This window comes from Microtus oregoni, unplaced genomic scaffold (genome assembly GCF_018167655.1).
Source record: "Microtus oregoni isolate MIOR12 unplaced genomic scaffold, Mior012 000020F_ref0000438, whole genome shotgun sequence".
NCBI lineage: Eukaryota > Metazoa > Chordata > Mammalia > Rodentia > Cricetidae > Microtus > Microtus oregoni.
Window position 1 is genome coordinate 35,236,682 of NW_024543079.1, and position 26,961 is coordinate 35,263,642.

A 26,961-nucleotide genomic window follows, 5' to 3' on the forward strand; every position below is an offset into this window, starting at 1 on the left:
GCTCTGAACCACGAAGCCATCACATTTCTCCAGTCTCTGGTGCACTTTTTTTTTTTTTTTTTTTTTTTTTTTGGTTTTTTGAGACAGGGTTTCTCTGTGGTTTTGGAGCCTATCCTGGAACTAGCTCTTGTAGACCAGGCTGGTCTCGAACTCACAGTCTGGTGCACTTTTAATGATTTTGTTTGCAGTTATATTTTGTTTGGCTTATTTGTTCCCAATTTTTCTTAGTTTGTTTTTCTTGGTGGTTTATAATAGCTCTCTCTATATATCTATATCAAGAATATTAGTATTTTAATAAAACATTTGGTTTCTACAGCTTCTCTAGTAATCTTATGATGCATTTGAGAAATAAATTTTATTTAAAGATCACTTTTCTCTAGTTTAATTTTCAAATTAGAAATATTGTGTCCCATCCACCCCACAACAGAGTTGCTTTGTATAGCCCTCGCTGTCCTGGAACTTGGTCCATAGGCCAGGCTGGCTGTGGAACTCAAGATACCCGCTTGCCTCTGCTTCCTGAGTGCTGGGATTAAAGGTGTGTGCCACCACTGCCTGGCAGAAGAATGTTGTTTTTCAAATAGTAAAGTTTAGTGAGGTGACAAGAGGAGCACTGGGGAGACAAGAGGCAGGTGGATCTCTGCCGTTGAAGCCAGCCAGGGCTGCATAATGAGACCCTGCTTCAAAATAACTCCTTCCTCCAAAACCGTTTTTTTTGTTTTCTGTTTTTTTTTAAAGGATGAAGAAAAATCTTTCAGACCACGATTTTATTTAAAGTATATTTTAGATTTCAAATTTAATTGTTTACTAAAATATGCATGGAAAAACCAGCTGCCACCTTGAACTTAGAAATTTGAATACATTTATTTTAGATTTAGTTTATTTTATATGTATGAGTGTTTTTGCCTGCTTCTATTTATGTATGTACACCACAGGCATGCCTGGTGCCTAGTGAGGTCAGAAGAAGGCACCAGATCCCTGGAACTGGAATTTGGTTGTGAGCTACCACATGGGTACTAGGAACAAACTTGGGTTCTCTGGAAGCTAGTGTTCTTAACTAGAGAGTCTTGATCCGACCCACTCCCAGTTTTTTTTTTTCCCCCAATGGTGTTTTTGCAGTGAAAGTAAGGTAGACTACAGTCTGTTACTCCAGAGAATGAGAGAGGGACACCAGGTGTGGTCTCCACACTTAACATTCCTGGTCTGAGTTTGGGTCCCTTAGGTTTGTCTGGGGTTGACATTAGAGTGCTCTCTTTGAATCCATTTTGCTCCAGTAGAATGACAAAATAAACTTCAAAACTGCCTTCCTGCTTAGAAACTAGCCCTAGAAGGCTGATGCTGTCTGTCGTGCTTTGTTTTTGAACGGAGCCTCCTTTAGCAGTCACGTTCTGGAACCATGTCTTTAATAGGATTAATGTTTGCTGGCCGTTTTGACTCTGAGGTCCTGTTTGTGGCTTTCAGGTATCCAGCAGGACACTGCATCCTATTGAGAGCTGAGAGTGGCACTTCCGTCAGTTGAGAAAGGAGATGGGACAGGTCTACATCTGTTCCCTGAGCAACTGGTGAGCGGCTGCCAGCAGAGTGAGTCCAGCTCTCTGTCCTCCCTTGCCCTGTGGAGACGGTGGGACTGCAGCATGTCCAAGTGCCCTGTGCTTGCCTTTTCCCTTGCTGTGGTCTGGGCAGGACCATTTCCAGGTCTTTGGTTTTGGGCAGTGACCTGAGTCACTGTAATGTGCCCATCCTCTAATTGTGATCATGCTAAGACAATTTGGGAAAGACTTTAGGTTTTGGCTGGTGCACACACAATGGCCTTTTCAGTGTGATTGAAGGCTGACTAGTTAGTGAAGGTGCAGTTCACTAAGGGGAAGCAGGATCACTGTGTTACCAAGTTTGACTTTGATAATTGATTGCCACTAGACTTTTAATCTTTGCCATTTTTGCCTAGAATATAAATTGTATTTTTATTACTTAGGTCTTTATAATTAGGATGGTGAAGCCCTAGTTTTCTCTACCTCCATATTTCTAGAGATGAGAATATATTATACTATTTGTAATAATAGATTAAACATGTTGTCCTGGCAAGTTTTATGTCAATTTAAAACAAGCTAGTTGTTAGAATATTAAGTAAATTTGTTTCACACCATTATAAAATCAAAAAAAAAAAAAAAAACAAGCTAGAGTCTGGGCTGGAGAGATGGCTCAGAGGTTAAGGACATGACTACTCTTCCAGAGGTCCTGAGTTCAATTTCCAGCAACCACATGGTGGCTCACAACCATCTACAATGAGATATGGTGCCCTCTTCTGACATGGAGGCAGAACACTGTATTGTATATGTAATAAATAAAATCTTAAAAAAAAAAAAAAAACAAGCTAGAGTCATCTGAAAGGAGGGACCCTCAATTGAGAAAAATGCCTTTATAAGATCCAACTCTCAGGCATTTTCTTAGTGATTGATGAGGCTCAGCCTATGGTGGGTGGTGCTATTCCTGGGTTGGTGGTCCTGCTTTCTATAAGAAAGCAGACTGAGCAAAGCCATGGAAGCAAACCAATAAGCAGCACCCTTCCATGCTCTGTGCATCAGCTCCAAGAGCCTGCCCTGTCTAAGTTCCTGTTCTGACTTCCTTCGATGATGAACAGCAATGCTGAAGTCATAGCAGTTGAGAGCCACTTGACCTAATTGCTAAAAATCAAACCCAGGTCCTGAAAAAGTAGTCCATGATCTTAACCCCAGACCATCTCTCTAGCCCATAGGTTTTATAGGTTTTTGTTGTTGTTGTTGTTGTTGGTTTTTTTCCTTTTGGTCTTTTTGAGACAGGGTTTCTCTGTGTAACAGTTCTAGCTGCCCTGGAACTAGCTCTTGTGAAGCAGGCTGGCCTTGAACTCACAGAGATCTGTCTGCCTCTGCCTCCTAAATGCTGGGATTAAAGTGTGCCACCACCGCTTGGCCCTTGTTTGTTTGTTTTTTGGTTTTAGATTTATAGTTTTTATCTAAAACATTTATATGCCGTGAGTGGAGGCATGCCCTTTAACCCCAGCACCCAGCACTTGGGAGACATAGGCAGGAGGATCTCTGTGAGTTTTGAGGCTAGCCTGGTCTACAGAGTGAGTTCCAGGACAACCAGGACTGTTTCACAGAGAAACCCTGTCTCGAAAAACCAACAACAACAACAACAGAAAGTTTTAAAGAAACGTTTAGATTTATTTTTGACCAGAAGTGTTTAACTGTAAATGGTGGCTACTTTTCAGTGGCCGATTTTCAGAGCGGAGGTCATACTAAGCCTGAAAGTGTTAGAAAGGTTTATCCTTGATTTGACGTAGAAATATTTTTAAGTGGTTTTTTACGTCCTGTTAGAAATAGCAATACAGCAAAGGAGCTTTTACAAGTGAGCGAGAAAACCCTAACTAACTCTTATTGAAAATATGGGTAAAGTACCCACAGTTTCTAAAAGAAGACCAAAAGAGTCAAGACTGGGTCCAGATATTCTCAAAGCTTGTTTCTAGAAGGAAGAAACAGTGGCTGAATTGTGAGCTCGGTTTTCTGTGGTCTACTGCTTCTTGTGGGGAGCTTGGGAAGTGGCACCTGCTTTGGGGCAGTCATTTGCTTTTGTCATTTTCTGCAGTCACTTAGTTACTTGTTCAGGTTTTCAAAGCAAGCAAACAACTACAACAAAAAGAAGTTCCTGTTTTGTTCAGATTTGCAGCTGTAAGGTGTCTCTCCACTAAGTCCTTAAAAGCCTGAAGAGTTGGTCTGTGCTGAGTGTGCGTTGCTTTCAGGCGCATAGCTTTAATCCAAATTAAATGCGTTTTGGGTCTTGTTATCTAGATCATGACGTGGTATTTTTGTCAGCTGATTACTGGTTCGTCTGCTAAGTTGATGCCATACCTGGCAGCTGAGAGATGCCGACTTCTCTTCTTGCTTCTGAACAGTAAATGTCTTTAGGGAAATGATGGTGAGAGTCAGTAATTGATGGTAATTTTGTATTATTTCTACTCCATATTTTTTGGAGATTTTTATTTATGTATTTTCTGTGTGAAATCAAAGATTGGCAACTGCAACATGCGCAGGTTGAATATCCCTTTTCTAGACTGGTTAGGACCAGAAGTATTTTACTTTTTTTTTTTTTTTTTTTTTGGTTTTTCGAGACAGGGTTTCTCTGTGGTTTTGGAGCCTGCCCTGGAACTAGCTCTTGTAGACCAGGCTGGTCTCGAACTCACAGAGATCCGCCTGCCTCTGCTACTTTTTTTTTTTTAAATGGTGAGTTTATATAGTGAGATTTTAAGGGTAAGACCCAGCTCTCAACATGAAATTCATTTTATGTTTTGTATACTTCATATACATATAGCCTCAAGGTAACTTTATGCAATACTTTAAAATAGTTTTGTGGTTTAAACAAAGCTTCATGGATGGCTTTCATGATGCAGGGATGCCTCACCCAGCCTCCATGCAGGAGGAGTTGGTCCTGCCTCAACCTGATATGACCTGCTTTGTTGACTCCCATGGGAGATCTGCCTCTTTCTGAATGGAGAAGTGGGTGGGTGGGGGGCAGGATAGACAGGAAGTGGGGGGGTGGAATGGGAAGAGAGGAGGGAGGAGAAACTAAATAAATGAAAACATTTATTAAAAACGAAAGAAAGAAACCCCTAAAGTTTCATGGTGTAAATTGTGTACTTTTGTTAGCAGATTTGGGATTTTTGATTAGAGATGCTTACTTAACCTTGTGACTCCTTTGTTTTTTTTTTTTTTTTTTTTGGTTTTTCGAGACATGGTTTCTCTGTGGCTTTGGAGCCTGTCCTGGAACTACCTCTGTAGACCAGGCTGGTCTCGAACTCACAGTGATCCGCGTGCCTCTGCCTCCCGAGTGCTGGGATTAAAGACTCCTTTGTAACCAAACCTACTATGAGCAATAGAGGTAGATGCTCAAACGTTCGTGGGAGAGAGAGTTGGACGACCCCATGCTCAGAGATGTCCTGGTCTGTTCTAGGAGTGCCACTTTGATCTGAGGCCTGTGACCTTGTGGTTGGAGGATGCTGCACGGGGAGGAGACTAGGTGGAAGGGCATTCGCTCAGTGTCCATGCCTGGTTGGTTTGTGGTGCTGGACTTCTGTTAACTCTTCTTTAGAGATTCCTTTCTCGAAATGCTGATTTGCATTTAGAACTTGTGACCCAGCTCTGTGGTTTGCTCTCCGATCCTTGCCTAGTAGAGGAGGAAGCCAGTCCTTCTACTCATTTTTCCAGTCAGCATTAAACACTTCCCCAAATACGTCTGTAAAATGTCTAGGACTTTGATTTGCAATTCCTAGATTTTTATGTAATTTGTGTGCTAAAGTGATATCTTGTTAATTGTGAGTGTTGAATTTTGCCCTTGTGGAACCCTTATTTTAAAATTAATACTTTTAGCCTTTTTTTTTTGAGACAGAGTCTCCTGTATCCCTGACTGACCTTTGAACTCTTGATCCTCCAGCTTCTACCTGTCAAGTACGATATATCCCTATATCAAAAGAAGCATATACATGTTAGAAAATAATTCAGAGTCTTCAGAATTGTATAAATTAGGAAGGTCTCACAATCTTTTTTTCTTTCCCCTTTCCTTTTTGGGTTTATAAGATAAGGCTTCTCTCTGTAACAGCTCTGGCTGTCATGGAAATCACTATGGAGGCCAGGTTGGCCTCGAACTCACAGAGATAGATCTGCCTGCCAAGTGCTGGGATTAAAGATGTGCGCCATTACTGCCTGGCTTGGACTCTGCTCCCCTCCTTGCCTCTCCCCTCCCTTCTTCAGCCCTTCCCCAAGGTCACCATGTTCCCGTTCCCAGTTTACTCAGGAGATCTTGTCTTTTTCTACTTCCCATGTAGGTTAGATCTATGTATGTCTCTCTTAGAGTCGTCATTGTTGTCTAAGTTCTCTGGGATTGTGGTTTGTAGGCTGGCTTTCTTTGCTTTCTGTTTAAAAACCACCTATGAGTGAGTACATGTGATAATTGTCTTTCTGTGTCTGGGTTACCTCACTCAAAATAACGTTTTCTATTTCCATCCATTTTCCTGTAAAATTCAAGCTGTTGATATTTTTTTTCTGCTGTGTAGTACTCCATTGTGTAACTGTACCATATTTTCCTTATCCATTCTTCCATCGAGGGACATTTAGGTTGTTTCCAGGTTCTGACTATGACAAATAAAGCTGCTATGAACATAGTTGAGCACGTGTCCTTGTGGCACGGTTGAGCATCCTTTGGATATATACCCCAAAGTGGTATTACTGGGTCTTGAGGAAGGTTGTTTCCTAATTTTCTGAGAAATCACCACACTGACATCCAAAGGGGTTGTACCAGCTTGCATTCCTATCAGCAATGCAGAAGTGTTCCCTTTTCCCCACAACTTCTCCAGCATAAGTTGTCATCAGTGTTTTTGATCTTGGCCATTCTTACAGGTATAAGATAGAATCTCAGAGTTGTTTTGATTTGCATTTCTCTGATGACTAAGGATGTTGAACATTTCCTTAAGTGTCTTTCAGCCATTTTAGATTCCTCTGTTGAGAGTTCTCTGTTTAGGTCTGTACTCCATTTTTTTTTATTGGATTATGTGTTCTTTTGGTGTCCAATTTCTTGAGTTCTTTGTATATTTTGGAGATCAGATCTCTGTCTGATGTGGAGTTAGTGAAGATCTTTTCTCATTCTGTAGGCTGTCATTTTGTCTTGTTGACCCTGTTCTTTGCTTTACAGAAGCTTTTCAGTTTCAGGAGGTCCCATTTCTCTCAGTATCTGTGCTGCAGGGGTTATATTTAGGAAGTGGTCTCCTGTGCCAATGCTTTCAAGTATACTTCCCACTTTCTCTTCTATAAGGTTCAGTGTGGTTGGCTTTTATGTTGAGGTCTTTGATCCATTTGGACTTGAGTTTTGTGTATAGTGATAGATATAGGTCTATTTTCATTTTTCTACATGTTGATATCCAGTTATGCCAGCATCACTTGTTAAATATGCTTTCTTTTTTCCATTGATATTTTTTGCTTCTTTATTAAAGATCATGTGTTCGAAGATGTGTGTATTGATATCCGGGTCTTCTATTTGGTTCCATTGGTCCTCCTGACTGTTATGCCAATACCAGGCTCTTTTCAGTACTGTAGCTCTGTAGTAGAGTTTGAAGCCAGGGATTGTGATGCCCCCAGAAGTTCTTTTATTGCACAGGATTATTTTGGCTATCCTGGTTTTTTTGCTTTTCCAAATGAAGTTGAGTACTATTTTTTCGAGGTCTTTGAAGAATTTTGTTGGGATTTTGATGGGCATTGCATTGAATCTGTGGACTCATAATCTTATGCTCCTCCTCCCACTTCAAAGCAGCCTGAGGTTTGTCCTTATCAGTGCATGCACATACATGTATGTATTAATGTTTCTCTGAGGTAGGGTCTAACTGTGTAGCCTGCACATCTCAAAGAACAGTACACTTTTTGAAAACATAAGCAAGCAATTTTAAAAAAAACTACTTTTTCATCTTCTATCCATATACTTTTTAGTTTTACTTTAAATGTTTTTATTTTTTTCTGTATGTGTCTGTGTGAGTTGTGTGTGCTGGTGCTTGCGGAGGCCCAGAAGAGGGCTGCAGTTAGAAACAATTGGCTGCTGCTCACAGAGGTTCTGGCAGCAAGTGCTCAGCCTCCACCCAGTTATACCTCTTGAATAATCTTTAGTGGTGGTTGCTACATTGTGCCTCTTTTCTGAGAGTTAGGAAGATTTTATTTTGTTAAGTTTTACATTGTTTTAAAAAAGGAAACATATACATTTCTTCATTCACATTTTAATTACTTAAAAAATTTTCTACCCATCTATCCATTCAGCTACTCATTTAAAGACTCGTGTTCCTGAAATTGGGGTGGGAAAGGCAGGCTCATGATGGCTGATTGAACTGGTACTTCTGTGCTTGTTTACCCCTAGCCTACTGGTAAATGCTGATGCCAGACCAACTCCTTCAGTAACAGCTGGGAAACTTCTCAGCTAGGACTTTCCAGTGGGTCTGCCCGGACTGTTGGCTGTCTCAGCACTCCTGGGCCAGGCCCTGAGCGGGGCTGGGCTGACCGTGCATGAGATGGCCACTGAGTCTGGCTCTGGGTTTGTACTGGAAATGTACGGACAGGTGCATTTTACTTCTCTGTTGCTAAAGCAATTTATAGAAGGAAGAGGGGTGTTTTGGTTTAGAGTTTCAGGAGAATCCATAGTCAAGGCACAGGCATGGCAGCAGGTGGTCAGGGCACAAACCTGAGAGATCTCCAGCTATACACAGTAGAGAGCAAACTGGAGGTGGGCTTGGGCTAGAAACTCCTCTGTAAGTCCTCCCCCAATGCTGTACCCTAGAAGTTCCCTAACCTCCAGTAGTGCCACCAGCCAAGGACCGAATGTTTAGATACACGAGCTTATGGGGGATAGTCCTCATTCCCACAGGCTCCAGTTAGTGATTATAGAAGGAGTCTGTGCAGCCACCCATACTTCAGCTGCAGAAGCAGAGTGTAACTGTTTTGAGAAGCACACGTCTGAGTATGTTACTAAATCTTGATTGTGGTAGTGTTTGGGCAACCTGGAACAGTGGTTAATACAGGGGCTTTGCTGTCCTGATGGCTTTAACCCCCCTACTTTTATCACTCTGTGCCCCAAGACCTGGCAGGAAAGAAAACCCTTTACTGTTCGGGGGAGGGGGGTGATGGTGCACACTGCCCGCCTTTAATCCCAGCACTTGGGAGGCAGAGGCAGGTGAATCTCTGTGAGTTCGAGGCCAGCCTAGTCTGCAGAACAAGTTCTAGGACAGGCTCCAAAGCTACACAGAGAAACCCTTCTTGAAAAACCAGGAAAGAAAAAAAAAATTCAGACCCTCAGGGTAAAGATATGAGTGGGTATAGTAAGTAACAACAATAACTAACAATTAGGACAATTGCAGCCATGTTCTCTGATAAACTTGCCAGCACTACTTTAGAGTAGACTTAACATGCTTGTGTTTCCAATCAAAGCCCCATGCTAAGGGCATGAAGTTTAAATCCATGAAGAAATTCCAGCTGAGAGCAAAATTGATTTTATAGGTATTCTTCCGAAGTACTGTCTTTGAAAATATTTTGTGCTCCAGCTGGTGGTGGCAGAGGCTGGCAGAGTGCCCGGTGTTACACAGAGAAACCTGGTGGGTGAGTGGGGGGGGGGCTATCTTGTGCAACAGAGAATTTTATTTTGGCGGTGCTGGGATTTGAACACACTAGATAAATATTTCAAACACTGAACTACATCCCTAGCTCATACTTTTTATTGATTTATTTGATACTAGGTATTAAGTGATTGAGACTAGCCTTGAATTTATTATGTATCTTAGGCAGGCCTCAAACTTACTTTGTAGCATAGGCAGACCTTGAACTTGTGAGCCTCCTGCTTCCTGCTTCAGTGTTTCAGGTAGTTATGACTGTAGGCCTGAAGATGAAGGGAAAGGCTTCCATAAATAGGCAAAAGGGTCAGCAACCACCCCTGCTCCCACTTTTAGTAATCCCACAAGAACACCAAGCTACTCAGCTATGACATATATGCAGAGGACCTAGGTCAGACCTCTACAGGCTCCCTGATCCCTGAGAGCTCCTGAATCCTAGTCAATTGGTTCTGTGGGTCTGTGTTCTCATAGTGTCCCTGTCACCTGGTTCCTTTGGTCCTGATTCTCCCCCTCCTCTGCAGGACTGACTCCCAGAGCTAAGGTTTGTCTGTGGGACTCTCCATCTGCTCCTACCAGTAGCTGGATGGAGTCTTTCTGGTCCCTTTGAGGATTCTGCTAGGCCTCCTCTGTAGGCATCACAAACTGTAGGTCAAAGGTTCTGTGACTGGGCTGGTGTCCCAATCCTTCCACTTGAGACCTTGCCTGGTTATAGAAAATGGCCAGTTCAGGCTCCGTGTCCCCTTACTAGCAGTCTCTGTTAGGCTTCTCTCGTAGATTCCGTGGAGTTTCCTTGTACTTGGTTTCCACTTGGCCCCCTAAAGGCCCGCCCGTCCCGATTTCTCCTAGTATTTACTTCCCCACACTTCATCCCTCCTGCTCCCAACCCCACCTGCCTGTCCACCCACAAAGTCTATTTCCCCTTCCCAGGGAGATTCTTGTCTGTCCTGGCCCCCTCTAAGCCCTCTTTGTTAGTGTCTCTGGGGTTGTGGATTATAGCCTGGTTATTCTTTGTTTTACAGCTAATATTCACTTATGAGTAAGTACATACCGTGTTTGCCTTTCTGGGTCTGGGTTACCTCAATCAGGATAATTTTTTCAAGTTCCGTCCATTTGCCTGCAAATTTCATGATGTCATCGTTTTTTTTTAATATTTATTTATTTATTATGTATACAATATTCTATCTGTGTATCCCTGCAGGCCAGAAGAGGGCACCAGACCTCATTACAGATGGTTGTGAGCCACCATGTGGTTGCTGGGAATTGAACTCAGGACCTTTGGAAGAGCAGGCAGTGCTCTTAACCACTGAGCCATCTCTCCAGCCCCCGATGTCATTGTTTTTAACAGCTGTATAATACTCCATTGTGTAAATAAACCACATTTTCTTTATCCATTCTTCAATTGAGGGATATTTAGATTGTTTCCAATTTCTGGCTATTACGAATAAAGCTGCTGTGAACATAGTTGAGTAAGTGGCCTTGTGATAGGATGGAGCGTCCTCAGTTTACGTCTAGGTGTGCTCTAGCTGGGTCTTGAGGTAGGTTGATTCCCAGTTCTCTGAGAAGCAGCCATATTGATTCCCACAGTGGCCGTACAAATTTGCACTCCCACCAGCAGTAGAGGAGTGTTCCCCTTGCTCCATGTTCTCACCAGCATGACCTGTCACTTGTGTCAGAAGGGCCTTCTGATTGCTGGGCTTCAATATTTTGATAGCTGGAATTTGGGAGTCAGCCTCAGGAGGAAGTGGCCAAATATTGGAATAGACCTTGGCTAGCTTTAGGAATGTAATCTAACAGTTTAGCAAGGAAAGAGGGAATGGAGGAAGGGCAAGGCCTGCCAGAGCCCTTCAGTAAGCAGATTAAAAAATAAACGTGTTCAGTCTTGAAACATTAATTACAAGGTAGGAGGTAAATATTTGTTTTGCTCTTTTGCTTTTGGCTATCCTTATTAGCAGAGCTTTGCTGAGTGTGCTGCTATTGACTCCTTGGGTCGCCATGGCAGTGGAGTGTTCTCAAATCACTGCGGTTTAATTAATGGCATCAAAGCACTAACCTATCACTAAGAAACATCATTCCGGCTGGAGAGATGGCTCAGAAGTTAAGAGCACTGACTGCTCTTTCAGAGGTCCTGAGTTCAATTCCCAGCAACCACATGGTGGCTCACAGCCATCCATAATGAGATCTGGTGCCCTCTTCTGGCCAGCAAGCATACAGACAGACAGAACACTGCATACATAATAAATAAATAAATAAATAAATAAATAAATAAATAAATCTTTAAAAAAACCCATCATTCCTCCCACCTTTCCTACTTTTTCCTATCTCAAAGCTTGATGGGCAGTAGCATGTCTGCTTGTTTGTTCCCGTGCATGAAACAAACCCATGGCCCACATGCTTTACCACCAGGCTCTGCCCACAGCACCCCCTCCCACATTTTCTTTTTCTTTCTTAAAAAATGAGGCCAGGTCTCTAAGCCTGGGCTTAAGTTCTGTGGCCCAGACAGCCCGGTCTCATTCTCCCAAGCTTACACACCACCAGGCTGAGTCCTAGTTTTGGTTAGTTTTGATGTTACAAATGATACTGCAACATCGTTTCTTTTTATTTTTTGTTAGATGATGGTTCCTCTGTGTAGTTTTGGAGCCTCTCCTGGAGCTAGCTCTTGTAGACCAGGCTGGCCTTGAACTCACAGAGATCTGCCTGCCTCTGCCTCCAGAGTTCTGGGATTAAAGGTGAGCGCCACCACAGCCTGGCTACTATTTCCATTTTTAAAGACAGGAAGAGAACAGAATAGCTGCACTAGCTTTCCTTATGGGGAGGATAATCTAGTGGTAAGATTGATGCTGGGAGCAAAAGGTAGAGGTTTGTCTGTCTGAGGACACTTGCAAAATAAACGTTCTCCAGCTCTTGAGTCCAAGTTGCCACCCACCCTCATTTTCTTTTGTAGATTTTCTCTGCTCTTGTTTCATTGAATTTCTTTAATATTTGGTTGTCTCTAATTGACATTTGTCAAATGTATCACCAGGTTCAGCTTGTCTATATCATCCTTGGATTTGCTTCATCAAATACATCTTATTTCTTTTCCTTTTTTTTTTTTTTTTTTTTTTGTTTTGTTTTTTCAAGACAGGGTTTCTCTGTAGCTTTGGAGCCTGTCCTGGAACTAGCTCTTGTAGACCAGGCTGGTCTCGAACTCACAGAGATCCCCCTACTTCTGCCCCTCCCCCCCTCCGAGTGCTGGGATTAAAGGCGTGTGCCACCACCACCCGTCTCTTTTTCCCTTTTAAGACTTATTTTTATTTTATGTGTATTAGGGTTTTGCCTCTATGTATGTCGGTGTTTCATGTGTGTGTCTTGGTGCCAGTGGAGGCCAGAAGAGAAACTAAAATCACAGCCATTATGTCCTGGGAACCGAACTTGCGGCTCTGAAAGAGCAACAAGTGCTCTTAACCACTGAGCCATTTTTTTTGGCATATCTTCCTTCTTCATTCTTTCTTGCTTGCTTTTTGAGATGGGGGTCTCACTATGTACATAGCTCTGACTGGCGTGGAACTCACAGAGATCTACTTGCTTTTGCCTCCCAAATAGAGAACTGGGATTAAAAATGTGTGTTACTATACCCGTTTTCTTATTATTTCTGTTTCTTTTTAATTTTTTAAAATTTACCTAATGTGTTTGTCTAGCCACTCCTCAATTGCAAGAATCTTGCATACTTTAATCCTAATATTTGTGGCTTTTACAAATTCAACCAGTAAGGGATTGAAGCTATTTAGTGTGTTAAGAATACAAACTGCTCTTGCAAATTCTCCAGGTTCAGTTCCTGACACACACGATGGCTCACAGCTGCCTGTAGCTCCAGTTCTAGAGGGCCCAGTCAGTCCCTCTCTGACTTCTGTAGGCTCTGGCATGCGTGTGGTGTGCAGACATATACTCAAGCACATATACACATGTCTAAAATTAGATACTTAAATATTGGGAAGAAAGAATTGTACTTGTGTTGAAAATATGCAGGCTTCTGTTTCTTGCCTTCACATTTAAACAATAAAGTTCACAGCTGTCTCCATGGCCTTCTTGTTGTTTTTGGGATTCTGAGACAGGCAGTATCCATGACTGTGCATGGGAATGCCAGCACAGCATTGTTCATTTAAGGGCTTGTGTTTTGATTTGGAGGGGTTTGTAGAAACAGTTCATGTTGGAAACCATACTTACAGTAATTAGCTTGTTTGATTATTATTATTATTTTGGTTTTTCAAGACAAAGAATTTCTTTGTGAAACAGTCCTGGCTGTCGTGGAATGCACTCTGTAGACCAGGCTGTCCTCGAACTCACAGAGATTGGCCTGCCTCTGCCTCCTGAGTACTGGGATTAAAGGCGTGCACCACCACCGTCCAGTTTGTTTATCCTTTTTTTGAGACAGGGCCTGGAACTCACTGTGTAGACCAGACTAGCTTTGGACTCAGATCTATCTGCCTCTACCTCCCAAATACTGGGATTAAAGGCATGAGCCTACCACACCTGGCCTTGTACCTCTTGGTCTTCTTGAGATGATTGCAGAGAACTCTGAAACTCAGGATTTCCAAAGTGTGTTCCATTTGCGGATGGCTCTCAAGTCCTCTGACCTGTAAGGGATTGTCTTCTTTCCCTTTGCTCTGTGTGCTGTGGTTAGGCTGGTGCTTACCATGCTTGGAGACTCTTCATACCCCCACGTAGACTTTCCTGAGAACTTTCTTCCTGGGATTCTACTCACTCTATACGACTGGCTCCGAGTCCTTTTGGGGTCTTACTCATGGTGTAGCTTGTATGTGTGTGGTTCTCTTATTCACTCCAGACTGTCCAGTTAGATGAGACATGGCTTCCGGTATGGTCCATTCTGACCTCAGAGCACAGACCAGCATCACGGTCAGGAATCTGTGAATGACTCATCTCCTTCCATTTGCTCTGAGACTGTCAATGCCGAGCCCGAGATGCTAAGCTCTTCCTAAACGGACAGACTTTTCGTCTCTGCCTGAGAGCAAGAGATGACAACACCGCCCTTGGCTTCACAGCTGAGAACACCTGCTGCGTTCTAGGGCCAGGAGCATGATTGAGGACCACTGTAGAAAGAGCTAGGACCATAGATGCAAAATGATGTGGGTATCAGTCTACTGACAGTTTTCAACAATGAGGGGAGCGTTCTTGTTCTATCGGTGTCTGTGCCAAGACCTTACTGCCTCTGGGATTTTGTTTTGGGTTTAGTCTGTGTGCTGTTGTCGTCACCCTCTTACTTCCTTACTATCAAACATGTTATATAAAAGTGTTGTACTGTTTATAGTTTGAGTCTTAGCAACAAGACAATTAAATATTTACCAAAGAAATTGGGTAGTTTCAAGAACCCATGTAAACAATGCTGGTGACTTGTACAAGAAGAAAGGTAAGGAGAAAGATGGCCAGTTATGTAATGGTTGCCATGACGGAGATTACAGGCAGGTCAGGACTTTTCAGCTGGGGATAAATGTTTTTAAATCAGGCAGCTGATGCAGGATTAAGACCAACTGTTTATATAAATGAGTTGTTCCCTGCCTTTCTCCATGGTGTGGAGAATGCCTCTAGTGTGTTCATTTAGTCTTTTTAGTGATCATCCCTTTTCGAAGACAGGCATTATTTTGTTTTAGATTTGCTGGCCAGCCTGAAGTTTAGCAGTTTCTTTTCTGCAGTTTCCCTGTGGCCTAGTGTTTTGTTAGCTTTTCTGTGCTGGTCCGAGCTCCCAGAAGAGCTCCTTTCTCCTTTGACAGAAGCTTGTTATGTTAGTTCCTTGCACGTGGTTTCTTTCCTCTTCTAGCCTTGTGTGAAAGCTTAGGCTAACGCATCTACTACCTCTATACAGACTGATTATAGATAGCAGAGCAGCCGCTCTCAACCTGTGGGTTTCAACTTCTTTGAGGGGGGTGCGTCACATATCAAATAGCCTGCATATAAAATATTTACACTGAGTCATAACAGTAGCAAAATTAGTTATGAAGTAGCACTGAAATGATTTTATGGCTGGGGTCACTACAACATGAGGAACTGTATTAAAGGGTCCCAGCATTAGGAAGAGTGAGAATCACTGAGTTAAGAGTTAGATGGGGTTATTCCTTTGCATGCATATATATGTGTAAATCAAGTTATCAGAAGATTATATACTGTGGTGACTTGAATGAGAATGGCCCCCATAGGCTTATTTCTGAGCACTTGGTTCCCATTGTAGAAGCATTTGGAAGGATTAGGTGGTGTGGCCTTGTTGGAGGTGTGCCAGAGGTGGGTTTCGAGATTTCAGAAGACTGCCATTCTGTTGCTCCTTCTCTGCCTCTTAGCTGCAGTTTAAAATGTAAGCACTCAGCTGTTCCTGCCACTGCTTTGCCATCATGGACTCTAATCCTCGGAAGCCATAAGCCCAGTAAAATGCTTTCTTTTATGAGTTGCCTTTGTCCTGGTGTTTTGTCAAGGCAAGGACAGTAATTGAGACATAATACTCTTTGTAAAGACTTATTTTATGGCACATGCATGAATGTGTCTGTCTGTTTTGCTGGCATGTATGTATGTATGTGCAACACATGCATGTCTGGTGCCTGCAGAGGTCAGAAGAGGGCATCAGATCCCCTGGAACTGGAATTAAGGATGGTTGTGAAATGTCATGTGGGTTCTGGGAACCCAATTCAGATCCTCTGCAAGGGCAACAAATGCTCTGAACTGCTGAGCCATCTCTCTGGCTCCCTACTCTCTTTCTTTCCCATTTTTTCTTCCTTTTTCTTTTTTGTTTTGTTTTGTTTTTCAAGACAGGGTTTGTCTCTATAGCCTTGACTGTCCTCGAACTAGCTCTGTAGACTAGGCTGGCCTTGAACCCACAAAGATCTGCCCACCCCTGCCTTCCGAGTTCTGGGATTAAAGGCATGGGCCACCACACATTTTTCTCTAAAAAGTTATTTTAATTACGTGTGTGTTGTAGGAGAGTCTAGGGACTCTGGAGGCCAGAGGTTGCGGATCCTTGGGGAGCTAGAAGTGGGTGTGAATCACTCTTTGAGGGTGCTGGAATCTGCTCTCTGGTCTTTTAGGTCAGTGCCCACTCAGCCAAGGAGCCGTCTCTCCAGCCCTAGAGACCACACGCTAGAAAGTTAACATGGGTGTAGTCACGATCACATTGTTGTGTACTCTGAGATAGTGTTTTCTTTTCTCATTTTCAGTATGTACTTTTTTGAGATAAATCATGAAGTTATAATAGAAGCAAAACGAGCTGATTTTTGCTCTCCTGTTGACCCACACTGCGTTGCTGGTATGCATGCTCAGCGCATGCTCACTGGGGAGGGCCTTTGATCCCCTTGTGAATGCTGGTTCCCACTCTCCCTCGTGCCCGGTGCCACCCAGGACACAGAGATGGGTCTTGAGCAAAGGAGGCTGCTCCCCGTGGCTGAGGTTTATTTCCACCTGTGACCTGAGTTCTTTAGGTGCTTGCAGGCACACTTTCACAGCCATCAGTGGCCTGCTCCAAGTGCCAAAGCAGACAGTTTAATAAGTCTGATAGCCAAGGTGAACAGTGAACCCATTCTTCTCAGCCAGACACTGGCCCTTCACTATGACCTTCCATCCGTCCCACAGAAGGAAAACCCAGCTTTTCCTCACCACACCCCCAGATTTGATTGGGTTTTGTCAGTTCTCTGTCCAGGTTTCATTTCTACATTTACTTTAAATGTGTGGTTTCTTTGTTTTTGAAATATGACCATTATAGTTTGCTTAAATAATAAATGTTTGTTGGGCTGGGGTATAGCTCAGAAGTGCTTGCATGGTATGTGTGAATCCTAGTGCTGTGGGGGTGAGGGGACTATAAAATTTCTTCATTTATTTCCACTGTGCTGGGTTTGAAACTGAGGCCTCAGGTAGACTAGGCAGCCACTTTACCAGCCTTCAGATTGCTTTGTGTATAAAATGTGTCTGCATGTGTGTGGGTAGGTGGTAGTTTGGGTTTTAATATGCTTAGAGAATGAAACGGAAACTTTTCACAGTCTGTCCCATGCTCTTTTTAAACACACTCGCTTTAGTCCTAGATGGTCCCTGTAGCTAGTAGGACAAGAGAGCCATGAGAAGGGATGATCCCCCCCCCCCCCCCCCACAAGTCCCACTGACCAGAGCTGGGTGTGTCTAGCTAGCTTCATAACATACTGGAAAAATTTGGCTGTGTAGCTTTTTGTTCAGCTTCAGAGCCTAGGTACTAGCTGAATTTTTAATTGAATGAGAGATAAAGATTTGCCTGTTGATAACACAAAAGTTGCTTCATGAGTCAGAAAGCAGTAGTTAAAAGTAAGTTGGGTACAAAATAAATGTATTTTAATTCTGTTTTGTATGTTAGAAATTTCCAAATTAAATTTCTTTGGCTTGTCTTCAGTGTGGGATTCATCCAGGTCTTGCAGATGCCCGGCTAGCACTCTACCTAAACCCTGGCTCCTGCTCTGGAAAATTTTGTATTTCATACTTTTTTTAAAAAAACCCTTTGGCTGGGCGGTGGTGGCGCACGCCTTTAATCCCAGCACTCGGGAGGCAGAGGCAGGCGGATCTCTGTGAGTTCGAAGCCAGCCTGGTCTACAAGAGCTAGTTCCAGGACAGGAACCAAAAGCTATGGAGAAACCCTGTCTCGAAAATCAAAAAAAAAAAAAAAAAAAAAAAAAAAAACCCTTTATATCAGTGCCAGTTAATTATTATGGCACCAGAGGGCGCTGGCGGATAATGGGTTTGCTTTGCTGTCCTTGCTTTCAGCTTCTCCCCTCTCTCTAAGGAGCCAGCATAGATGTTGTTCACCTGGTAATCTCCAATCTGTCATGTTCTCAGGTTAATAGCACCAGAGCACAGAAATGTCAGTATTGTAACATTTGTTTGGAAAGTTACAGTCAACCCATACTTTAGTATTTTTTAATTTAAAATTTTAATTAACATACAAAATAACAATTTCCCATGGCAATTTCATTCATACTTCTTTTTGATTGTATCATCCCACCCCAAATGCCCTTGCATGTTATCTCCCAGTCCCCATCTCAGTTTGCACCCTCCTGCCCCAGTAGTCACTTTAATTTTCAAATCACAGGTGGTCTTTTACCTTTCTACCTCTATTCTTTACCCCCCCCCCCCTCCATGGGCCCCTTTCTAGTTTCCTGACTTAACAATACTTATGTTTAAATTTGGAAGCAATGTACCTTGTTTGTCTTATCTCCCTTGGTATGCTTTCTAGTTTAATTCTTAAAAGGAAAACAAAAAAATACCATTACATTAATAAAATGAGATATTTTCAAGTGTATAGTTAGTTCTTTTTAAAGTGCATTTTGTATGTATGCATATATGTGCACACATGCATGTGGAGGCCAGAGAACAACCTTGGGTGCTATCCACAAGACTACTATTTCCTTTGAGATACAGCGCTTTTCTGCTTTTCTCTCTCTCTCTCTCTCTCTCTCTCTCTCTCTCTCTCTCTCTCTCTCTCTCTCCTGCAGCAGCTCACCAGTCAGGCTAAACTAGCTGTCCAGCAGGCCCTAGGAATCTTCCTCTCTCCACCTCCCTGGCAACCGGGGTCACAACCGCTCACCACCATACCTGGCCTTTTACCTTTTAAATGGGTTCTGAGAATCCAGTTTGGGCTTCAAGTTCACAGAGCTAGCCTTTTACCAGCAAAGTTATTTCTCTAATGTCTCAAATTCTGGTTATTTCCCCAACCCCACCATACTCCACCACACCCCCCCTTTTTTTGAGATAACGTTTTTTTCTGTGTAGCCCTGTCTGCCCTGGAACTAGCTCTGTGGATCCACCTGCCCTTTCCAGAGTGCTGCAATTAAAGGTGTATGCCACCGTGCCCAGCTAAATGCTGGCAATTCCGACATTCTTTTGTTGTATTTGTCTCTTATTTCTGTCTTGAATTTAACCTTACATAGTTGCTAAGAGTAAAGCTGCTCACTTGCCTCTTACCACGTAGAGAGACGTGAGTGGAGTTTTAAATCCACACAGACTTAAGAGTAGTAGGACACTGCTGGATGCCCAGCTCCCTCGGCACCATGCAGTGTGGGTCCAGCTCACTGGAAGTGTGAGGAGGTGCGTGAATTCATTCCAGTTAGTCCATAGGAGAATTTGGGTTCATTTAACATCTTTTGGCTTCTCTGCAGGGTCATTTTAGTGGTTTTGTTTGTTTTGTTTTTAAATTTGTGCTTTTAAATAGCTAGTTTTAAAAATTATGTATGTTGGGATTATGCATTCTATTTAAGTCCGGTGCCCACAGAGATCAAAAGGGCATCAGATGCCCTGACCCCAGAGTTAGGTGGCTGTGAACCCTCTCTCCTGATGCTGGGAGCTGAAGCAGTGTGTGCTCTTAGTCATGGAGCCATCTCTCCAGCCCTGCTTATTTGTTGAGTATGCATTTATTCTTATTTCTATTTAGGGGTCTGTGTGAGTATACGCCATGTGAATGCAGGTTCCCGTGGAGGCTAGAAGGCAGCAGGACATACCCTGGAGATGAGTGACAGGTGGCAGTGAGCCTCCATGTGGGTGCTGTAAGAAATAAGCATTCTCAACTGCTGAGGTTTCATATTTTTACATTTTAGCCCGGACTTTATAGTTATTTTGTATCGTTTTGGTATTGTTTTAGTCTTTTTTTGTTTTGTTTTTTTGAGACAGGGTTTCTCTGTAGCTTTGGAGCCTGTCCTGCAACTTACTCTGTAGACCAGGCTGGCTTTGAACTTAGAGATCCACCTGTCTCTGCCTCCTGAGGTCTGGGATTAAAGGTGTACGCTACCACTGTCCAGCTACTTGTTTTAGTCTTTTTCTTGCTGTGATAAAACATCGTCACTAAATGCTGCTTGGGGAAGAAAGGGCTTATTTCAGCACAGCCTATCATTCAGTGAAGTCAGGGCAGAAACTCCAACTGGGCAGGAACCTGGAGGCAGGAGCTGTTGCAGAGGCCATGAGGGAGTGCTACTTATTGGCTTGCTTATTATGGATTGCTCAGTTTGCTTTCTTATAGTTTCCAGGACCACAGTGGGTGGAGCCCTTCCATGTCAATCATTAGCCAAGAAAATGCAAATGCCATACAGATTTGCATACAGGCCAACCTTATGGAGGCATTTTCTCGTTAAGATCTACTCTTCCTCGATGTCTAGGTGTGTTGACAAGACCATTATAATTTGATACTGAGAGATACAGAGGCTGCCTTTGAGGGCATTACAAATCTTTCCTGTGACATGACTCACGGTCATTTCCCACAAATGATCCTGATCATTGGGGATGAAGCTCTATTTTTTTAAATTGTGCATAGGTCCCTCCTGTTCATGTTAACGCCATTCCCTACATTGGCAGATTCCTACATGCTGCAAGGCTAGGAGAGTCCCTTGCTTATCTCCCCACCCTCTTGGTGGTAATTAGATACAGTTAAGTGTAGGCCATTGGCCTACATTTAATAGGTTATGTTTTATTTCACTGAAAGACTAAAAGCTTATGAATTTGATATTTTAGCCACATCCAGTGACTTTTACTTTGTTCTTTTGTTTTGAGACAGCGTCTATAGTATGTAGCCTTGGCTGTAGTGGGACTCCTTGGCTTCTGTTTTAGGCTGGGTATCTGAAAAATGTCTTGTTTGACTTTTGTACACGGAGGCCACCTGACCTGGGCATACATACAGTTCTAATCTTTCCGCAGCTTATGTTCATGCTTTACTGTCTTGTGGCATTTCCTATTATGAAATTTTGGGGCAATGCTAGTAAATACTGCCATACTGCACTTAGTGAAGGAGGCAGCTTCTGAGGAGCAGCTCTAGGAAACATGGTTGTTTGCATTTCGTAGAGGTTACCACCTAGCGTCACTTGCAGACATGCTGGCTGAATGACATAGGTACCATTGTGTGTGAGGTCTTTCTCTGGCTAAAAATTGGTGATAAATATGTGTTAAAACTAGATTAGAAAGCAGACATTGTGTCCCTGGCCCGCCTCTCTTTCATCGTTCGGTTGTCCAGACACAGGTTCTCTTCTGACTTTCTGGCCTTTCTCGTTTTCAGAGCAGCTTAGTCAGCATCTTTCAACACTGTATCTTAGGTTTATCTCTTGGTCCCATTTTTGTTGCTTAAAGATTTGTTTAGTTTTATGCTTAGAAGTGTTTTTGCCTGCATGTATGTGTGTGCATCACATGTGCAATGACCACAGGGGAATGTTTTGCCTGCATGCATGCATGTATCACAGAGGCCAGAATAGGGCACTGGACTGCTTAGACCTAGAGTTACAGGAGGTTGTGAGCCGCCGTATGGGTACTGGGGTCTGGTCCTTTGTGAGAACAGTGCTCTTAACCATGGAGCCATCTCTACAGCCTGATTTCTCTTTTCTGTTCTGGGAATTTCTCTAGCTCCCTACAGTTCATCCTCTCTGGGGTCCTCAGAGCATTCTGACCGGTGCTCAGCTCCTTGGGTGTTCTGACCCTCAGATGGTAGACACGTGGGGATTGTGTTCTTGGCCTTTTAGGCAGTGTACACTTCCATCCTGAGCCTTTACAGTTCTTCTCCATCCTGTTTCCAGATGACTTCTCCGCTGCTCCCACAGTGAACACCCCCCTGCCCCCCAGTTCTTCAAGGTCATGTGAATGAGTGGTACTCTTCACCCTCATTCTCGGTGGCTTTTCTCCCCGTACTTTATCCTCACTTTTGGTGGCTTTCTCCCGGTTCTCTCTATCCCAGGGCCCCTCTTCTCAGCTGTCCAGTGCTGCTGACAGAGCTGATCCTGCCTCCCTGCTTCTCATCTGAGTTTGGTCTTCCTCGGGTGTGGGGAAATGCAGTCTTTTATAAGGGAGATGGAAACAGATGCTTGCACATCCCAGAGTGGCCCTGCTCCTGCCCCACTCTGTGCCTGCCTGGGATGGAGTCAGGAGTAAGGAGGACCGCATGGCTGCCTGTGTGGACTTTTCCTCTTCGGGGGCTGTGCACTTAGAGCCTGTCTATCAGACACCCAGGGACTCGATTTGTGTGGTTTGTTCTTTAGTGTTCATTTTTGTTGACTTTGCTTATTGTTTAATGATGGGGTCCTACCTTGACATCACTGAAATTCTTTGAGTTTTGCAATCTGATGTCTTTGGGCTCCTGACTGGGGAAAAGAAAAATTGCCAGTGAATAAAACTAATCTCCCTTTTCACTGAGCTGGCAGCAACATGGGCAGACTTGCTCATCTGAACTGTTTGAAAAGATAGATTTTAATTTCTCTTCTTTGTTTGGGTTTGAGAAATACAATCCCAGCAGCTGCTGGGGTTCTATAATAGAATATCCAGATTGCTCTGAAGAAGCCTGCTGCAACACTGATTTTAAGACTGTAATAGGGGCTTGCAGTGACTGTTCGTGGCCAGGCGGTGGCTGTTGTGTAATACAAGTGGCATTTCTGAGGAGGTGTGGTTAGTTATACAATTTTGGCCAGCTCATGTGGGTTATAAGAGCTGAAATTACTTCAGCACCTTAAAAGCGCTCCTGCTGCATCCCAGGACAGTCACAGCATTGCACAGCTGTGGTGGCTTTCGCACAGATTCCAGGACAGTTCTGTGGACAGATTGAGGCTCCATTGAAGGTATGACCATTATTTGGTACAGAAGCTCTGCTTTGGGGGATGAGTTCTGAGGCTTCCTGGACTGTGTGTCTGAACATGTCTATGACTGTTTCTGCATGTGCATTTGTGACCATGTATGTACCTGTGTGTGAGTATGTCTGGCCATGTGCCTGGTTTTCTGTGAGAGCTCACATACACCCAGAGAGTGGAGAGAGAGAGAGAGAGAGAGAGAGAGAGAGAGAGAGAGAGAGAGAGATTGATTGATTTTAGGTAGATGAGTAGTTTCTAGTTCAATTCTATGCAGCTGTGCTACTAGAAAATGTTCAGTCTTCCAGTGTGGCCAGACCAGGCATTATTTAAATATTGGCAACTGAACATTAGCGTTTCTGCAGCTCTCAGAAGGCCATGCCCCTCACACTTGTGAGAGAGTAAGGGCAGAACACCCAGGCTTTGCTTCCTTCCTCTATGCCCAGCTTGGGTGACAGAGCTCTGTGTGTTTTCCTTTTTACTACAGCCTTTTAGGGCTTTGGAGAAAAGCAAGTATATAAACAAAAAGGAATGCAAACAACACATTTCATGAAGATCTGGGCCTCTTTATAATGGAGTACTTCATTCTTTAATTCTTGTAAGTTTTTTAGATTTGGTTGACTATAGAAAAAGAATATTTGGTTGAGTACAGCAAAAAAAAATCATGATCTCTGTGGTGTCTGACTCTAAGTGATTACAGTTTCAGTGTTAGGTAGATCTTGTTTTGTTATTACTATTATTGACATAGGATCTTGTAATGTTGCCATGACTGGCCTTGAATTTGCAGCCCTCTTGCCCTAGGTTCTTGAAAGCCTGGGTTTAGAATTGTATGCCACTGTGAAAAAAAAAATTCCACTTTAAAAGGGATTTTTAAGGAGGAACATTATCCCTTGCAAGGATAAAATGGGCAACATGGTTCCCTAAGCTCCCCTTTATGGAAGATTAGAGAGAGCCTTGTTTATCACCTTATATTGGTTTTAACCTGGGTAAGGATTGTAGTCCCTGCTTAGGTAATTACACTGTAAACCCTTGTCATTGATCCCTTAGGTGAATTTCCCTGACCTTCTCTAGGGAGAGCCTACAGATAAAGGGTGACTCTTGGTGAGATGCAGTCCAAGTAGGTGGGCAGAAAACGGCTTTGACAAAGATTTACAGATGGAGGGGGAAGCAGTTGATCAAGCAAAAGTGGACAGACTTGTGAACAGGGATGTAAGGAAGTGGAGAGGGGCTTCTGGGATTGTGAGGAGATTTGGCTTTGATGTTTGAGGCACAAGGAGAAGATGAGAACATTCCAAAGTGGATTGGTGTGATCCAAAGAATATCACAGAGAGAGTTCAAGGAAAGAGATGGACACGTCAGAAATGCTTCTTCTGACACCCACAGTTCCTCTCATCGGGGAGCAGAAGTGGAAGGTGACCCCAGAGTTCACTCATGGCCTCCTCTTTAGAGGACAGTGGCGCTGCAAAGAGAGGATGGAGTAGGGAACCCAGCACAACAGAGCAGGGGAGCAGGAATAGCGTCTCCTGGAACTTACTCTAGCTTCCAAGGTCTTTTTCATGTTAGAAAGAGGGGGAGGGCATTGGAGACCTGGAAAAAGAGACAGCTGTCTGTACTTCTTGACAGTAATTCAGGGGCTTGGCCTTCCTTGGCTTGTTCCAAAATGGCTACCATTTTTCAGAGCTTTGTTCTTTTCTGTTTTTCATTTAAAAAACGATTTTACTTTAAATTTTAAATTGTGTGCACATGCATGCAGTGCATGTGGAGACCAGAAGAGGGCATCCTAGAGTTGGAGTTGCCCCACATGGTGCTAGAAATCCAACTCAGGTCTCCTGGCTAATTTTACGTCAGTTTAACACAAGCTAGAGTCATTGGAGAGGAGAAATTGAGAAAATGCCTCCTGAAGCCTGGGCAGGCAGGTTTTTAAGGCATTTTCTTAATTAGTGGTTGATGGGGGAGAGCCTAGCCCATTGTGGCGGGGGCCACCCCTGAGCATGTGGTCCTGGGTTCTGTGAGGAAGACTGAGCAAGTTGTGGGGAGCAAGCCAGTAAGTAAGCAGCACCCCTCCATAGCCTCTGCGTCACCTCCTGCTTCCAGGTTCCTGCCATGTTTGAGTTCCTGTCCTCATTTCTTTCAGTGATGAGTTGTAAACCAAATAAACCCTTTTCTCCTCGGTTTACTTTTGGTCATAGTGTCTCATCACAGCAAGTATAGTCCTACCTACGAGAAGTCCTCTAGAGAAAAAGAAAGTGCAAAGCCTTGTTCTCTAGGGACAGAGCCTACACAGGAGCACAATGTCTACTTGTGTTCTCAGAGTCCTTGCCCAGTCCACTTTTGGTCTTGGCAAGGACGTAACAACTTCTTTGCCTCAGTTGCTCTTCTTTGGAATAGAGATAGCAACCTTTACCAGAATTTCTAAGAGGGTTAAAGAGCATCCTATTTGCATCTGAAATGCATCTATTACGTATTCATTCTTTCTCTATTGTTAATATGTAATAAATAGAAATAGGAGAATTGAGATGGCTCAGTCTACCAAGTGCTTGCCGCACAAGCATGAAAACCTGAATCTGATCCCCATGTGAAAAATTAGCCATGCTGGTACATGTTTCTAGTCCTGCTGCTGGTGAGGCAGAGGCGGGTGGGTCCTGGGGGCTCACTGGCAAGTCAGTCTAGCCTACTCAGGAGCTCCAGGCCAATGAGAGACCTTGTTTCAAAAAACAAGGTGGGCATTTCCTAAGGAATGACACCAAGATTGCTGACACCAAGATTGACATCTGGCTTCCACACTCACTAGTATGCACACGTTCCCACCCATGAGCGCACTCCATGCACACCCACACACAGTTAGTTTTCCACGGGCTTCTGTAATGTTTGGCGATCAACATATTGATTTTGTTTGCTTGTTTTCAGGTGCTAGGGATAAAGCTCAGGGTTTGCACATGCCAAGAAAGCACCCTACCACCCAGCTCCACTCACCCTACATTTATATTTTAATTTTGGTCCTATCTCTCCTCCCCTTCCAGATTCCAGTCACAAGATTTCCCTGAATAAACCCGGAGAACAGCAGTTAGATGTTGTTTTTCTCCATGTGATTAGAATGCCCTTTAGGAAAAGCTGTTTCCCTAAAAACTGAATGCCTTTTATGCCCTTGTCACTGTATGTCTGCCCTGCCTTCTGGGGAAGCTGGACTGATGCCAAGTGCCATGGAAATGTAGAAAAAGAGACAGTTTAGGTATGCATCTGAGGAGGTGGCCCCCGGAGTTCAAACCTGGTCAATGTGGATGGCAGCTGGAGCTGGGGAGGAATAGCCAGGATGAGGAGGTGAAAAGATACTTTTTATTAGAGTTTTATTTAAATAGTGTTTGGGATAGCAGTTTCTGCTGGAATCCTCCAGCAGAGTTGGCAGTAAAGCTTCTGATGTGCATATAGGTCAGAAATACAGATTGTTGGGCTTGGGAGAGGCCAAACATTAGGATCTGAGTTTGATCTAGAATTCAGGTAAAGAGTTATATGTACAGAAGTCATGTGTGTGTCCCCGGGGCTCAGTGGAAGCCACCGTAAGTTGAAGTGCTAAAGTCTAGGCTGAGAGCCCTTGTCTTTGAAAAACCAGGTGGAGTGCAATTGAGAAGAAACTCATTGTCAACCTCTGGCCTCTAAAGCGTGTGTACATACACATATGAGCACATATACAGAGAAAAAATAGATTGTTGATGGACTTTGTATGTACAAGCTAACAAAATAAGCTCTGTACTGACTTTTTGCTGTGCACAATCTCTGCCTCTTCCCCCAGTTGAGCATAAGTGAATGCCTTGACCTTTTGTAGGGTGATGGCCACTTTTAGGCCCTGGGAGAATGGCTTCTTGAGCGATTGTTCCTCCTGGGGCTCTGCAGACAGAACCTAGTTTCAGAGGTGGAGCTTGCCATGGAACCTAGATTCCCCAGCTTCATTTGCTTCTCTTGAAATGCTTTTTCTTTCTCTTTAAAATTTTGGGGGCTAGAGAGATGGCTTAGCAGTTTTGTGTCCTGGCTGCTCTTCCAGAGGATCCAGGTTAAATTCACAGCATCTATTGGTAACTCCAGTTCTAGAGGTTCTAATGCCCTCTTCTGGCCTCTGTGGCTATTAGACACACATGTGATGTGCAGACTTACAAACAAAACACCTATTCACATAAAAAAAAAATAACTAAAAAAGTAAAATGACCCGTTTCTATGGAGGACAAGTCTGTA

The 26,961-nt window shown here is 43.4% G+C and overlaps 1 protein-coding gene across 6 annotated transcripts in view; it reads left to right on the forward strand.

The window, feature by feature from the left end:
- Slc23a2 (solute carrier family 23 member 2) overlaps positions 1-26,961 on the forward strand; it is a 103,867-nt gene that overhangs the window by 19,752 nt on the left and 57,154 nt on the right. Inside the window, exon 2 of one of the 6 annotated variants that reach the window (XM_041670211.1) lies at positions 1,459-1,578. The exons of 3 other annotated variants lie outside the window; for them this stretch is intronic. The gene's annotated coding sequence lies outside the window, so the exon portion shown is untranslated. Of the gene's footprint in view, positions 1-1,458; positions 1,579-22,602; positions 22,732-26,961 lie in introns of those variants that run through there. 2 more of the 6 variants (XM_041670213.1, XM_041670214.1) reach the window with 2 other exon arrangements.